Raw genomic sequence first — 16,212 nt, 5'->3', positions numbered from 1 at the left:
CATAAAAAGCAGACCTCATTCGTTAGAGACAGATGCATAAAAACTAGGCTGCATCTGTGAGAGGTACACTGAAAAGTTTTTAAACAGCATTTGTAACAAGCGAGATCAATAAATACTACACTTCATTTAGTAAAGGCACGTTGCAGCAAAAACTAGACTTTATTTGTGAGATGCACACTGTAAAACTATTCAAGTTCATTGGTTACAGACATGCTCATTAAATATCTGACTTCATCTGATTGAGGTACATTGCATAAATATTGGGCCTTACCTGTTGGAGCCAGGCTGGTAAAATATTGAGCTCATTTGTTCCTTGAGGGTTCGATAAATATTAGAACTCATCTACCATAAGCATACTGCACAAACAAGACCTTTATTGTTTGAGATGCTCCATAAAAATACCAAACCTCATTTGGCAAAGGAAAGCTATATAAGTTTTAAACCTTATCTGTAAGATAAGCTACATGACCTACTAAACGTTGTATGCTACTGAAGCTTTCAATAAATATTAGACAAAACATGTTAGAGGTGCCGTAGATGGAACTAAAACTCAACAGTTAAAGACATGCTTATAAATACTCGACTTCATTTATCAGAGGAACGCTACAAAAACACTAAACCTCACGTGTTAAGAGGCAGGTTGATAAAAACTAAATATCAACTGTTTCTGATCGCGTTCTTTAAAAGTGGACTGCAATAATACTTGATTGTTATATCAGTGTTGCATAAATACTAGACTTTTTTATTTTTTATTTTTAACATGATGGATTAATAGAACACTTATAAGCTAGATGTGCTCTTCAAAAATACATGCCGCAAAAACAGTTGAACTCATGACCTTCATTAATGTCTCCTTCAGTTAGTGATATATCAATTATTTCCCATCAACGAAGAAAAACTGAAACATTTCTGCGTTTAGTGTGTGGCCTTAACAGGGCAAAAAAGTTGATAATCTGCACTATCCTGCCAGACAAAATAAAAATTATAGTAGCTCTATTTCATGCTATCAAAACGCCTAACTGACAGATTTTACCAGACGTTATATTATGCAGCAATCCTGTCTTATGGTCCTCAGGACCGATAGAACAGATGAACATCAACCCTGGTGACATTCCTGCAAGCTATAGGCAAGGCTGGTGACTGCCCACCATTTCTTGGGGTTATCCACAATTCTTGGATGTGAGAGGGTGGCAGGTGTTCCTACGGTTCCAAGTTACACTGTGATGGAGTGTTCGAAGAACATCAAGAAATAGTCCTGAGAAAATTCGTTTGTGATCTTAAGACGGGATTCGACAGAATTTTCCTATGCCCATTTTGTTTCCTTCTTTCTCCCCACTTAGCTATTTTGTTTAAGCGTGTTTTCATACAAGTTACTGCGAACCTTTTATTTTTACTTGTGCTTGGAGCTGCAAAACTTTTGTTTTTACTTGTGGTCAGAGTTGCAAACCTTTTATTCTTACTTGTTCCTTAGCCTCTACCAATGGTAGTGAAATCTGACTGAGCAGATGATGAAACTGGCAATGAATTTTAACAGTGTGCATGACTTTCCCCATCACTAGTGGAAGTTCCTTGTCTCCCTCCGTCCTCTGTCCTTTGCACCTTTTGACCTGCCATTAGAATGCTTTTCCAGCAGTATTCCTCGCCTGAATTAGCCACTGACATGGGAGCTTCAGGCTGAAAACCTGCTGTTCTTGTATTCTCGAGTTTTTTGTATTTGTTGATGTTGGTACGATCCGTGTTTCCAAGCTTGTAAGCGTTCAGTTACACTAACCTGAGTATATTTTCGTGTCTTTCTCTTTCGAGCGTCTGCATATGCTTGAAATCTTATAACGTTTCTGCAAAGAAATTGTGTCTCATGCATAGACCAACTGGCTCTAACTGGGAAGATGGGTACATGTGACCTTTCTTCAATAACCGTTCAGAGAGATCAGGAAGTCTCGGTAAAACTACTTCCAAATGAAAGATTGAATAACAACAGGTATGACTCAACTGGTAACCTTCTTCATCGTACAACCTTTATCCCATCTTCTGTGGGGTCAGCCAGTCTAGTCTCCCCTCTCCACAAAATTCAGTGTGTTCTATATCCATTGATATCGTGTCTCTCCCTACGATATCAATTCACCCGATTCTCTGCCTATGTCTATAACGACATTGCTATTATTCCCAATTGTGTCCTGTTTTGGAAAGTTTATGGTGCTCATTCCACTCTCAAGCAGTACCAACAACTGGTACTAAAGCCATAGCAACTAGGGAGTTAATCAACTGGTGCGGATGGAAGGTTAGTGACAGTCATAACACGGAAGACACATACATCTGTCCCCTTTAACTCATGGCAGTTAACCTGGCATCTCGGTCTTAAAGTGCACTGATATCTCCCTGAGTTTTCTTTCTTATTTGAATATTTCTTGACTTATCTATGGCTTCAAATTAAGGTACTGTTGGTTGTACGAGTGGGTGTAAAACAAGTACTTCCGTAAGTGAGGAGTGATTGTTCTAAATATATGTCCTTGATCATATGTTTAGACACCTAGAATTAGTCAGCAGTATGCAAAATTATATGCCATTAGAAAACTAATTATTTAAGCATTCTGGCATAATTTAAAACAAAACTTTACATCAAATTGGGTCCACATGAAAATATAACTAAATCTCAGTAGATTAAAAAATTTTGAAAATGAATTACGGTGACTCTAAAGTCATTGCAGTCTGTTCTCAATTACCGTTTTGAAGTACCAGTTTTACAAGCTTATGCCAATCATATTGTGTATTTATTACCATATGGGTTGTATCCCTACTGATTCATGTCAGAGTATAACTACACAGAAAGCCTTTTTCTGAAAACTTTTACCATCTCGTAGTACTGGGCAAAGACTCGACCTAGGAGACTGTGAACTTTTGACCTACGTAAAGGATTGCTATTTGATTTACCAGATGCATTTCGCACTTCGTATCTAAGCACTTTATCATGTCTTTTCTGGGCCAATATTCCCTTATATTTAATTATTTATCACCTCTTAATTTAACTGGTCTCTATTTGCAGGCTGATTCCCTTCTGGACCCCTCCTGGGTTTTTAGTTTGTCGACTGTTCTTAAGGTGTTTCAGCTGGAGATTTAAACAAAGAAAGGACTGGTACATGTGCTACATAATTACAAGTCCTCATTTTTTAGATTTAATAAACGCTAGCCTTCATTTGTTTGTAAAGCTATGCATAAATACTCGACTTTATCTGCAAAGGGTACATTCTGAAAAATAATAGGCCTCATTTGTTAGAAGTGCATATGTAATAAAAAAAATCGTATTTGTAAATGGCGCACTGCATGAAGCACAGTCTTATCAACTTCAAACGCACTGTATATAATACAACGTTACTGGTACAAAAATAATACTTTTTTTTTATTTATGCGATGGTAATGTTATACTAAATTCCAGAAGCTCAGATTAACCATGATATACTACAACAATGTTATCAAGATTACGCTAACTATTTTCTCAAAATCTGAAGCAGTATGTTACAAGAACGGGTCGAACAGTGAAAAATGTGAAACACATTGATTAAAACTGCCGTTTAAATGAAAACACCGTAATGCCTCACCCTGAACATTTGCGTATAATATTCCAGGGAAGTAATCACTGAATTAAATACTGACGAACGTGTAACTTTCATTACCATGACAATACCGTACGAGTAAATAAACATAAGACTAATTAAACAAAACAACGTAATGCAAAGGCATAAAATTCCTGTGATAGCCTCATATTAGAACACTGACAACAAACACCAAGGACATTACAATGCAACAACAAATACAAAGGTCAAGAGCAACTGTGTAAATACATTTGCAAGGCAAACTATACCTGAGAGAAACGAAAAATATTTCCGCTACTTTAGGACTGAAGCAAACGAATTACTTTGCAGGTTTATGAAACTCTAGCCTAAAACATCCATGATCTTCGTAGACTATTCTCTGAAAGATGAGCGAGCAGAGGTCGATAAGAACGACATTTCCTTGTAAACCGGGCTGTCAACGACCCTTCCGCACTGCCGCTAATGGTAACAAGGCCTAATATTCCTTTTAGAGCATGTTCGTGATGAGCCTTATAGATCAGGAGATAGACTTGAGCACAACTTTCCATCGTTTGTATGTCTACATATTGATTTAAGAGATGACAGGAATTTTACCTTTAAGGCGAGAGTCACTAGAAGTGATCCAAACGATAGAGTGATGAAGTGAAAACCACCATTACACTTCGCTTCCAGGTCATGATCTTAAGAAGTGGCGCCTAGCACTAGAAGGAATATATCTTTTAAGATTTTCAAATATGACATGTCTTGGGAGCAGCTAAGGGAATCGCAACTCTACGGTAAAGGCTAATAGGGGTTGATTCCGTAATAACGGGCAACGGCATTTTAAAGGAGGCCTAATAAGAGGCCTATGTAAGGCCATGGAACAGGCTAGACCACATCTGCCTCCCTCTCTTAGAAACATGAGTCATAAAGGCCTACAACTCATTGTCTTTCGACCAGCACCCCTATTTGGGGCCTATGGGGGCATCGAGTAATAATCACCTTCAGTCTAACCTCATCCCAAACGGCGTTCAGCATCCCTGTAGATCCCCCGGAGGGCATACCCAAAAGGGCATTCCCTTCCAAAGAGCACGGCCCTGGGGCGTAACCCCGGAATAAATAATGTATCGTTTTAAGTTTCCTAAGACCTTGTACATTTCCTCCTACTGTAAAGACCTTCCCACATCCCCCATTCAATGTGGGTTTTTTTTCTTCCTATCTTTGCAATCTCATTATTTTCAAAATTTTCAGTTTACTCACAATCTCTCTTCTATGATATCGAAAGCTCACTATCTTGCCTTCATTTTCCATTATCACTTCATTGTAGCTACTTCTCAACTTATGAATTTAAACATTAATATTTCAAATAACTCAAAAATGTTATTCACATTTACTTTCAAGTGCATATGGAAATTCCAGTACCCACAGGAATTCCGTACCACAGTACTGTAAGTATACATGCATTTATAAATACAACCTTACATCAACTTTGTCATACTAGCAACATCGTGTCCCATTGATCTACCATTCCATCAATCCACGCCGGCTTCACGTCTGATTCTGCCTCCAGACACACCTTCTCCCAGTCCCAATCCACAACCATCCCTCCCTCCCACCTTTCGCCCACACCACCAGAAAGAAATATAATGGGATGGGGTGGGAAGGACAAGAACACCAAACACACAGCAGATCTGGAGACGTGACAACTATTACCGAAAATACGTACCACATTTAATGTTTGCCGTTTCGATAGGCGTTTCATGCCGGTCAGACACGAAAGTACAGACTCCTCTCCATGAACACCCGCCCCCCAACCCAGCCGAAGAGATTAATAAAGGGAAAGGTAGGGAAGGGAGAGGAATCCTGTAAGGGGGGTGGGGGGAGGAAGGGAGAATCTCCATCGAGCGCGAGCGCTCCTACTTAACAGCACTCAAACACGCACACAAACGTACAAATTTAAGCGGCCCCCAACACGTAGGCGCACGTGCTCAGACTTCTTTATCTGCACGTCCTTCCAGGGGTTTTAGTTCTTGTAACTGAGGTGATTATGGATGTAATAATAACAGAGATTATGGCGATTGTTATTTGGACAGACACACGGCTGGTTAATGAGGGACACGCAACGCGCAACTCGCACACGCAGTGAATTAATCTTGTATTGGCTGTCTCGCAATATGGCATGGCTCATAAACAAAGGGATATTGAGAAAAATCGACATAAAAAGTACTTAAACACCTTTTTATTTAATAACATTAAGATGCCAAACTGTCTGTTTGAATATCTGTCTCGTTGCCTTTAGGTTCCTTTGTTAAAGTTTGCATATACACAAATAACCAGCTGTCAAATTCAACGCATACACTAACACATATACACAGACACCCTCCTTCTGAAACAGAAACCTAAAATACCTCTACACTGAAACGTGCTCTCACACGCAAATAAAAATAAGCCCTTTCATTCATATGTGTTTGTTTCCACGGTAAAAAAAAAAATCTCAACTCATAATGCCACGTGATACTTCAGAGAGGTCGTTTTTATACGTACGTGAGGGGAAGTCTGAACGTCTACCAAAGTAAAATTATGAGATATACCCATGTCATGCCGAGGACTTTCACCAAACACCTAAACCCCTCCCCCTTCTCTCTCTCTCTCTCTCTCTCTCTCTCTCTCTCTCTCTCTCATGGAAATAAAACTGGGTTTCTCGTATTGCGGTCAAGAAAATAAGAATATATTAGTAAGAAACAAGGAAACGGTGCTGCAGCTCTACACATCCATAGTTAGACCTCATCTTGAATATGCAGTCCAGTTTTGGTCACCAGTACTAAGAAAGGACATAAATAGATTAGAAGGGGTACAAACAAGAGCCACAAACTTAATTCCATCCATCAGGCAAATAGGTTACCAAAGACGACTAGAGAATCTGAACATGTATGGCTTAGAAACACGACGATTACGAGGACAACTAACAGAAACATTCAAAATACTGAAAGGTATAACAAAAGTAGACAGTAACCTCTTCACGTTAAACGGAAACCAGACGAGAAATAGTGGATGGAAACTAGAACTGAAGAGATACAACACATCTCATTGTGGGAACTTCTTCACATACAAGATATGTGACACATGGAATAAACTGCCACCGGAAGTTGTCAACAGCAACACTGTGGAAGAGTTTAAAAGAAAGCTAGACGAAATCATTAGAACTCTGTGAATGAACAGTAAAGCCTGCTCCTAAAAATAAGTGAGCACATGATGTCTCCTCGGATGAACTAAAAAGTCTTTGGGACATCCTAATCCTTGTAATTCCTTGTAACATTATGGACTACTATCCCTAACTGCGTAACCTAGTATATTCTGCGTGGGGCAATGAATATTCTTCATTAATTACGTACATATTAATGCAGCAAGCATGCCTGATGGCTGTTTACAAGCTACAAACACTGAATGGATCACTCGACTACATATGTACACCAACACACATGTGTGTGTTGTATATAATGGTATTCGGAATGCAATTGTATTTTTAAAAATATCGTGACTCTGGTAAGTCGGAGGCTAAAGTAGAAGATAAATTGCAACTTTTTCAGTTACTAGTTCGTAAAACTAGCACTCCCACCGTAACTATCAACAAAACGGATTACAAATGGGAAGAGAGAAGCCTGGTGATAAATGCAGGAAATATACGCCAGAAACACGCACATGAGCAAGACGGACGGTGATAAAAAGACGCACGGACGGTAAACCAGGAAACACTGGCACAACGGACAAGGCTGCGCACACGAGGCGCCTAACCCTAATGGCAGGAAAAGTTTTAGACGGGAAAAAAATATTTACATCAGATATTTGACGGGAGTTTCGGCAGGCGGGCGAATGGGAGAAGTTTCCTTTAAATTATGCGCCTAAATGAACATATAGCCGTCACTGATATCCAACAAATGCGTCGTAGAATCCGGGATAATATGGAATGGATATGAGCTGGAAGCGGTGAACGATCTGCAATTCGCGTCCAAAACCATAGGAAGGCGCGCTCGCACATTTAGGCTTTACGCCCGGCTAATTTGCCAAATCCTTGCAACGGTGTAATTCAGTCACAGGGCAGAAGGGGTATTCACCGTTCAACAGCAGTGGCCCGAAAGTAGTTCGGGACTGTATCATTATTCTCTGTGAAAAATGTAAGGTTTCCAGATGACTGAGGATATTGACAGGCTGGATGGAAAGGATGGAGGTTGGGGAGAGATGATAGGGGTTGGGGGGTGGTGTTGTTGCAAATGTTGAGAGAGAGAGTTAAACGAGAGCGGTAGGAGTCGAAGGCGGCGGGATGGACTGGAAAATGAGGGAGTGAGAACAGGACCTGGAGCATACTCCTGAAGTCATTTCCCCACGCCGGAAACGCGACTATCTAGAGGACGCGAGGAGAAAATGCGTAGTCATTTCTACCATTTCTCTCTGGCGTGACAAGAAAATGACTCTTATTAACCTCACTCCAAACTCTTCTTTTTGACTTCGCAAAGACACCAGGAAGTAGAAAAAAAAAAGACCGCGGAGAAATAGACAGGGAAACCAGTAAAGAACGGGGGAAGGGGAAGGTTGATTTCTGAACGAAATTCCCACGAGACAGGATAAAGCTGTCAATGGAGAAAGAAAAGCGATATATAGAAGCAATCGAAATCTCTCTCTCTCACTCTCTCTCTCTCTCTCTCTCTCTCTCTCTCTCATACACACACACACACACACACACACAATCAAATATACAAGGATCACAGATACTGAATACAAAGGTATTCTGGAATGAGGTCTGGTATACAAAAAAATAATGACAGCAGTGTTTTCTAGTAAAGAAACAAATATATCATCATTATTATGTACAATCACTGACGTCTTAAATAATTTTTTGTCATTTTAGCATTCAACCGGAAACGTTAATACGGACTGAATCGAAGAAGTTATATGCAATGAAATATACATTGTATACTCAACTTAATTTTATTACAGAAATAAGATCAAATTTTTACTCACATACACAAACACATACACATGCATATATGTGTGTGTATATATATATACGGTAAATATGTATGTATGAGCGTTTCTGAAAATAAAATAAGTAGAACCTTATTTTCCGACAACTAATTAAGCAAAAGTGTATTTCTAATGTTCCACAGCATGATAATAAACGCAGTATAAGTTCAAAGTTAAGTACTTGAAAGACTTCTGTAGTTTGTTTTCACAATTAAATTAAACAAAAGAAACGTGAAGAATAATGTTATATAAAACCGATATCCAACCTATTTGAAGGACAATATAGCCTTCGCGTCAGGTATCATAACATTCCTACACTATTTTGCAACGCTTGAAGCACGAGTTACTACAGATTCCTACACTGGAAAATACAGCTAGAACTATTACAAATCCACTGTAATATTACCGAATCCTATCCAGGCGTTCCTCGTACTTCACCCCATCCTGCCATCCTACCTCGCGGTACAGACGGTTTCATCCCCCCGAGTAGACACGAGCGAACATTAATCAACGCCTTTCATTTCCTCCAGAGACAAAAGAACAGACTGCGTAAGCTTGCAATTAACTCCTATCACACGAGCTCATTACAGTCGAGGATCGTCATTAATTACCTCCCGCATTACGCATCCTTCTACCATAAAAATGCTCCGTAATGCAATTAATTTAATTAATCAATTACCCCTCGACCAAAGGGCGTGAAAAACCCCGTTGACTTCTGACGTCCGACGAAGACGTGAAGTCCTGCATGAAAGGTTGTCGTCCCTGGGGGGATAAAAGGGTAAGTTCTAGAGGGGCAACAGATATTAATAATGACTGTAATAATAATGATTATGTGTTGTCACTGCAGAATGAAGGAAGGAGACCATGCTCGGTGAATTTACTCTCTCAATAAAGATGGTAATATTTCAGAATTGAACACGAACTGCTGCAAAGGTTGAGGTCGCGTTAATGGTAATGTTGATGGAAATGTGTAATGTTAACAACTTTTACTGTATCCCATTTATTTGAAATATTTGAAATGAAAAGCTGAAGCATTTGGAAATGTTTTCTTGTACTCAATAAAAAGTTGCATTAATCAAATAATAATATTTCAGAATTGACGTTGTGTTGATGGCAATGTTGATGGAATTGTGTAATGTTAACGCCTTTTACTGTAACTCATTTATTTAAAAGCGTTAATGCATTGAATAACAACCAACTGTATTAATTCAACAAACAACTGCATTAATTAAATCTACAAATATTTTGTTGTTTCATTTGTTAACACTCATACTTATGTTAACTTAAAGCCCAGAAAGACCATCTTTAAATATATCCTATAATTCATAGTTCATACTAATTATATAATCATGTAAAACGTCATTTTATGTTTTGGAATAAAACAAGTTAACCAAAGTATTTATTATTTCGGGTAAAGACCTCGAAACTTAGAATCCAGAAATAACTTGCTCCACAAATCTAACGAAAATCAGGACTTGTATTCTTACATGTAAATCTATACATGAGAAACGGATGATTTTTTAAAATTTTCATGTTAACGTAACTGAAAATTACCAAAGATACCGCACTCGAATTATTTCATAAAATAAACTATTATTATAATACTTCCTGAGAAAACATATTTTGATAACAAAATATGTTTTCTCAGGAAGTATTATAATAATAGTTTATCACATATGGGAATACATAGGTAGTGCTTTGAACATGACAGTCCGTCAAGTATTCTAATTATTTCAAAGACCAACTTATGATAAAAACTAATATGAAAAGCAAGTAGTAATGGCAACAATAGTAGTAGCTTGCAAGATTAGTGTAAGTGGCAATGACAATTTGTAGAAAGTCCATAAAGTCACAAGATAAATCATACCTTCAGGCCACCAATAAAAACAAAATAACAGTAGCAGTTGTATTAGTAGTCAAGGAAGTAGACATGGAGCCCAACCCTCTCGTCTTTGTTTCTGAAGTTAATCTAATGCGAAACTTGCCCAGAACCGCATCGTCAATGAAATAACTCGACCAAGAGGACTTGTTCACGAGTTTCCCTGAATCTCCCAGTATCATCTTACTCCCTCGTAATATACTGTCCCGAACCACGCCCATCCCCTAAGCACACATCCTTCCGGAAAGTGCTCAGAGTGGAGGGTCAATTTCAGAGAGAGAGAGAGAGAGAGAGAGAGAGAGAGAGAGAGAGAGAGAGAGAGATGTGGCCCTTTTGTGCCTCTGTCATTAGTGAATCCTTTGGTCAATATTAGGATATGTCGCCTCGATGTTTACCTAGCGGAAGTTACCGGAAATTACTTTTATTCCGTACTTGCGCTCTCGCCGACATTCTCTCTCTCTCTCTCCGTCTGTCTCTCTCTCTCTCTCTCTCTCTCTCTCTCTCTCTCTCAGCAATAACAGAATGACAAATTATATATATATATATATATATATATATATATATATATATATATATATATATATATATATAAAATATATGTATAGAGAGAGAGAGAGAGAGGGAAAAAAGAGAGAGACCTCATAAAATATGTTAATACATTAAGAGTAGATGGCATTATTTAAAAAAATGAAAGAATCACTAAAATCAAATGAAAAGAATGAACCAGATAATGAGAACACATAAAACTAAATAATCACTAACAATAAAATCCTACAGAAGAAAGGAATAAGAAGGAAACACGGGAAGAAGCAATATAAGAAAGAGGCAAAATAGGAGAGAGGCAATATAGGAAAGAAGCAATATACACTCCGTCCCCTGCGACCGTGTTTTCTCTCTTCGGTATCTCCCTCAATCTACCACTTCTCTCAAAACAACCCTGGATCTATCTATCTATCTATCTATCTATCTATCTATCTCTCTACCTACCGCCAGATCCCCTTCTCTACTCGCGCAATATCTTCTACAACATTCGAAAACAAACGCTCGATTCTAACGATTTCGCGTTCTCTTTCCTTCGGTAATAAAAGTGATTATTAACTTTTTTCAAATAAAATCATACTTTCTTTATTTGAGCATCAATTATCAATCGATCTTTATCTGAGTTTCTCATTCAGTGCTTTTATTCGTTTCATTTAAAGTATCATTTTTAGAGCTTACAAAAGCACGAACGCACGCACGTAGGCAAACAAGTCCTCGACTGAATCGTAGGCACATAACACCACGCTCAGCCAGAAGGCGCAAGAGACATGTTTACCCCCAGACACAACTCATATTTGCGTGGGAGGTTGGGGTAATGGCGAGGAAAAGGGAGGAGTTGGTGTAAGGGTTGGGGTGGGGGTGGGGGTTGGGGTGAAAGGGAAGTACGCCAACCTACCGCAGGCAGAATTCAACGAAATGCTTAATGAAGGTAAATAGACTCAGGATAAGAGACATTAAGAGAGACAGAGAGAGAGAGAGAGAGAGACAGAGAGAGAGAGGGAGAGAGAGTAGTGTGGTTAAACCACATTCTTCTGACTTACTTTTTATGTAGTTATATTACCATTTAGCTGCTTATGGTTTCTTTTAAGAAGCAAATCTAAATATTTTTCTTCAATTAGAAACTGTATCTTTGTTACTTCCTGATTAGCCACGTTCTTCTGACTCACTTTTCAAGCAGTTATATTACTATTTAGCCGCTGATGGTTTCTGTTAAGAAGTAAATCTAAGTATCTTATTTTAATTAAAAACTATCTTTTTTATTTCGTGACAAAATTCCTCTGGTTTCTCTACTTGTGTATTTTTGACCCGTACACTTATCCATTATTTCGCCACTCTTCAATGTCTGCTTTATAAACCAATATATTAGTTTTTCACCTGGCTACTCCATTAAACATCACCCATTTTATTATCTTCCTCCCCTATAATTTACCCATCTGTCAATATTTTGAGCCATGAGCTTTAACTCCTCAGCTTATCTCTCTTGTGTTCGATACATCGATCTGTCCGACCCTGCTGTCTACATCTGTCAGTCACTGTCACTGTTAGCCTTCCTATCTTCGCCAGAGCTTCCTAAATATTTGCACATCTCATTCCTTCGGGGACAAATTAGCTTTGCTTTCGGGATGTCCTATTCCCCGTTGCCTGGGCTAAAGGAACTTTTTTTTTTATCAGTTATTCCTTTACTCCATTTGCTTTTTATGATTATGGCTCAGAAAATCTTTTCTAAGCTTTCAATTTCGCCGGTGGGTTTGTTGTCGAAAAAATGTCCGAATTTCTCTGAGGGATTTTCATTTTTATAAGAACAATTTTTGCGGGATTTTTGTTTTTGTTTTAGTTTGATTTATTTTGCTTTCAAGTACTATTAACTTCTGACTTTCTCTTCTAAATACGAATTTTGACAGAAAAAACATATTCAATCGTTAAACCTTTGTTTGAGACATTAATATAAATTCCGCTTGGATCTTTTAATTTACTCAAAAGTATCTTTATCCTTATTTCTTGTTGAGGATGTAAATGGCTTTTATAAAGGAAAGGTGTAAGAAATGTTTCAGAAGGAACTACAGGTTACATGCTGTAAAATGGAGAGAAGTGTGTTATTAAATGAAGTAGCAAGTTTATAATGCCATTTTAGGCTCCCCACCGGCTTAATTTTTATGGAAGTGTAATCTTAACCTTCAAAAATCGCTATTGGGACTTTTATTTTCTTTACCTGTTAAAATTTTCTTTTAGTTTTTATCCTATATATATATATATATATATATATATATATATATATATATATATATATATATATATATATATACATATATATATATATATTATATATATATATATATATATACATACTGTATAAATATATAATGTGTGTGTATGTATTTTTTACTTGCTTTTTGCTTTTCCTAAAAGAAATATTTTTCATTTCAAACAGTTTTTAGAGCTTTGACCTCCTTTGTTGCTATGATTATTTTTCTTTAAATTTTACTTTGCTCTGACAAATAATTAATCTTTATAAATCCCCCACGAACATAGATATTCCTTGAACCTTTAATTCCAATGAAATATTTGCGTTTTACTTTTCCTTATTATTTATCCTTTATTACCTTTATTATCAGACCGCTGCTACCTACACTTCGAACGTCAAACGTCAATCATACTTTACAATTACCATTTTTGCCATTACCCCATATACTTTCACAACCACCACCTTCAATACTTGTATGTGAGTAAAGCCTTTGGTAGCCTGGGATGTTGGGGGGGAGTGGGGAGGGGTTTATTCTATAGTTTTCTAACTTTTCCTCTCTCTCTCTCTCTCTCTCTCTCTCTCTCTCTCTCTCTCTCTCTCTCTCTCTCTCTCTCTCAGAGCCAAAGCTCCTAATACCAATCTCACTGCATTCTCTGCTTCGTTTTATCTATCATCAACTTAAACTATATTATTGCAGTAGTAATCTTTCCTTTAGGCTTCAAAATTACTATGATCTGGTATTGAATAATTTCATTCCCCAACAACAAATATCCAGATAGAGAAAGAAAGACAGACACAAAGAGATAGACAGAGAACGATAGATGTTCTCGTTGCTCTGTAAACATTGACAGAAACACCACATGAGTCTGAAGTTCTTGACTTTTTCAAAGGGTTTAAGTATTCTTAGCAAGACTCCGCCTCTTCAGAGTCGCCTCCTGCTCCAATGCGAAAAACCTGCAATTAAGGTTTAATTCCATACTTAAAGGGATGGAATTTCCGACCTAGCGTAATAAAACCCCAACCCCCAACCCCAACCGACTCCCACCCAAACAAACATTTGATGTATGTTTAAAGTTGCTCTGATGAAATTATGCTCGTGGCTTATGTCTGAAGTTCTAAAGCATTCTGTTTGAGTTTCCGCGAAGGCAAAAACTAGCAAATGCGCACCGGAAAGTTCTTTTTGAGCGTAAAATGGTACAGAATGTTTGTCATCAGAGCGGAAAGTCGCTTCTGAATCATTACTGTTTCGGCCTTATTGCAAAGTGCCATATGGAGTTTCTTTCTGTCCTAGACAAAAGGTTTTAAAAATATTATCTCCGTTTGGGATTTTCAACCATATCCCTGTAGGGTACTTAACATAATTTTCATAAAACTGTTGTATTTTATTCCATTAACGATTACGAAGTGGAAATCTTAAAACATAACCATTTGTTAGGGACTTCTTTGTCCCATTTGGAGGTTCCTCATTACTGTAAAAAGGGACAATTTTCAATGGCGAATTCTTAACGTAAATATTAATGAATATCATAAACTCGTCCGTGATATGACAATCGTCTCCTGATTTCCAATTTACAGGATGTTGCACAGCGTTCGTCCACACAACGTATGGTAAAGCATATCTTGCTAAAACAGTAGTTTAAAATTGTGAAAAAATGAACTTACAAAAAACAACTAAACGACAGCAATACATCTCAAATTAGAAATAGCAAGGAATTCATGCTGAAATGAGGCTTTTTATTGTTCACTAATTCAATTATTATTTTTACTTTATTTTTGTTTTCATCATTCATCCTTTTTTAGTTTTCAGGTTTTGTTCTTAATATTTTTTTTTCCTACATGAGGGTTTCAGTAGTTTTATTATCCATTTTGTACGTGTTTAAAAGGATACGAGCATGATGTTTATAGTGTGTGTGTGTGTGTGTATGTGTGTCTGAGAGAGAGAGAGAGAGAGAGAGAGAGAGAGAGAGAGAGAGAGAGAGAGAGAGAGAGAGAGAGAAGAACAAAGCAATTAATCTAAAATACCATTTAGCTTGATTAACTTTCCCCTAGACAAATAGCAAAAATGCTCCAAGGAACTCGCAGTAATTCAGGAACCCTTCATTATTTATTTACTAGTGAGCAAAAAAAAGAGAGAATTACAAAAATATTGTAAAGAAAGGAAAAACAAACGAAACGAATTATAAGGTTATCGGTAATTCAGGGTAAATAATAAATGAAAGGGCTTGTCATGAGAGCTCTGATTTATAGAGCGTTTAAATAAATGAAAGACTATTAAGGTCCCACATTTATTTTATGTATCACATATTTTATTCTGTTATTTTACTTAAAGCAAACACGATCCCAGAAAGATGTATCTATATATTCCAAGGTATGAACCTGCCACATTCGAAAATGCAACGCGATACCAGTTTCAAACATTGGGAAAATTTTACTAAATTCATTTGGATGGTAACACTGGGAAAACAAATTCACACCAAAAGTGGAACTGCTATTACTTCCACAACTACAAATAATAATAATAATAATAATAATAAATAATAATAATAATAATAATAATAATAATAATAATAATAATAATAATAGGTACAGTACAGGGAAATGAACAACAACACAACGAGAACGACTGAAACCTAAGGTTGCTGAATATACGACTATCCGAAATTTAACGTTGTTTTATACTGCAAACTGCATGAACGACGGTTATTACAATGAAGAAAATGTCATCGTAAACCATGGAGCAGGGCCAGGACAACAGATGGCTCTGATAAGCAATAAGCGTGGTCTGCTTTTTTACATAAGACGTCGTCACCATATTGGCACTCACCAAATGCACGACTTCCGTGTGCATTATCGCATTATCCTCACAGATGCAAGATAAGATTAGCCCCAGTACATCATTCGTCCATTTAGAGAGAATATGGGTGGATTTGGTATATTACAGGTGCATCTAATTTACACAATACCGG

At 37.4% G+C, this 16,212-nt stretch overlaps 1 long non-coding RNA gene across 1 annotated transcript in view; it reads right to left on the bottom strand.

The window, feature by feature from the left end:
* Positions 1-16,212, bottom strand: part of LOC136839012 (uncharacterized) — a 489,465-nt gene that overhangs the window by 233,648 nt on the left and 239,605 nt on the right. The gene's annotated exons all lie outside the window — the stretch shown is intronic.

The sequence above is a fragment of the Macrobrachium rosenbergii genome, chromosome 5, assembly GCF_040412425.1.
Source record: "Macrobrachium rosenbergii isolate ZJJX-2024 chromosome 5, ASM4041242v1, whole genome shotgun sequence".
NCBI lineage: Eukaryota > Metazoa > Arthropoda > Malacostraca > Decapoda > Palaemonidae > Macrobrachium > Macrobrachium rosenbergii.
This window is presented reverse-complemented; position numbering and strand designations above follow the sequence as displayed.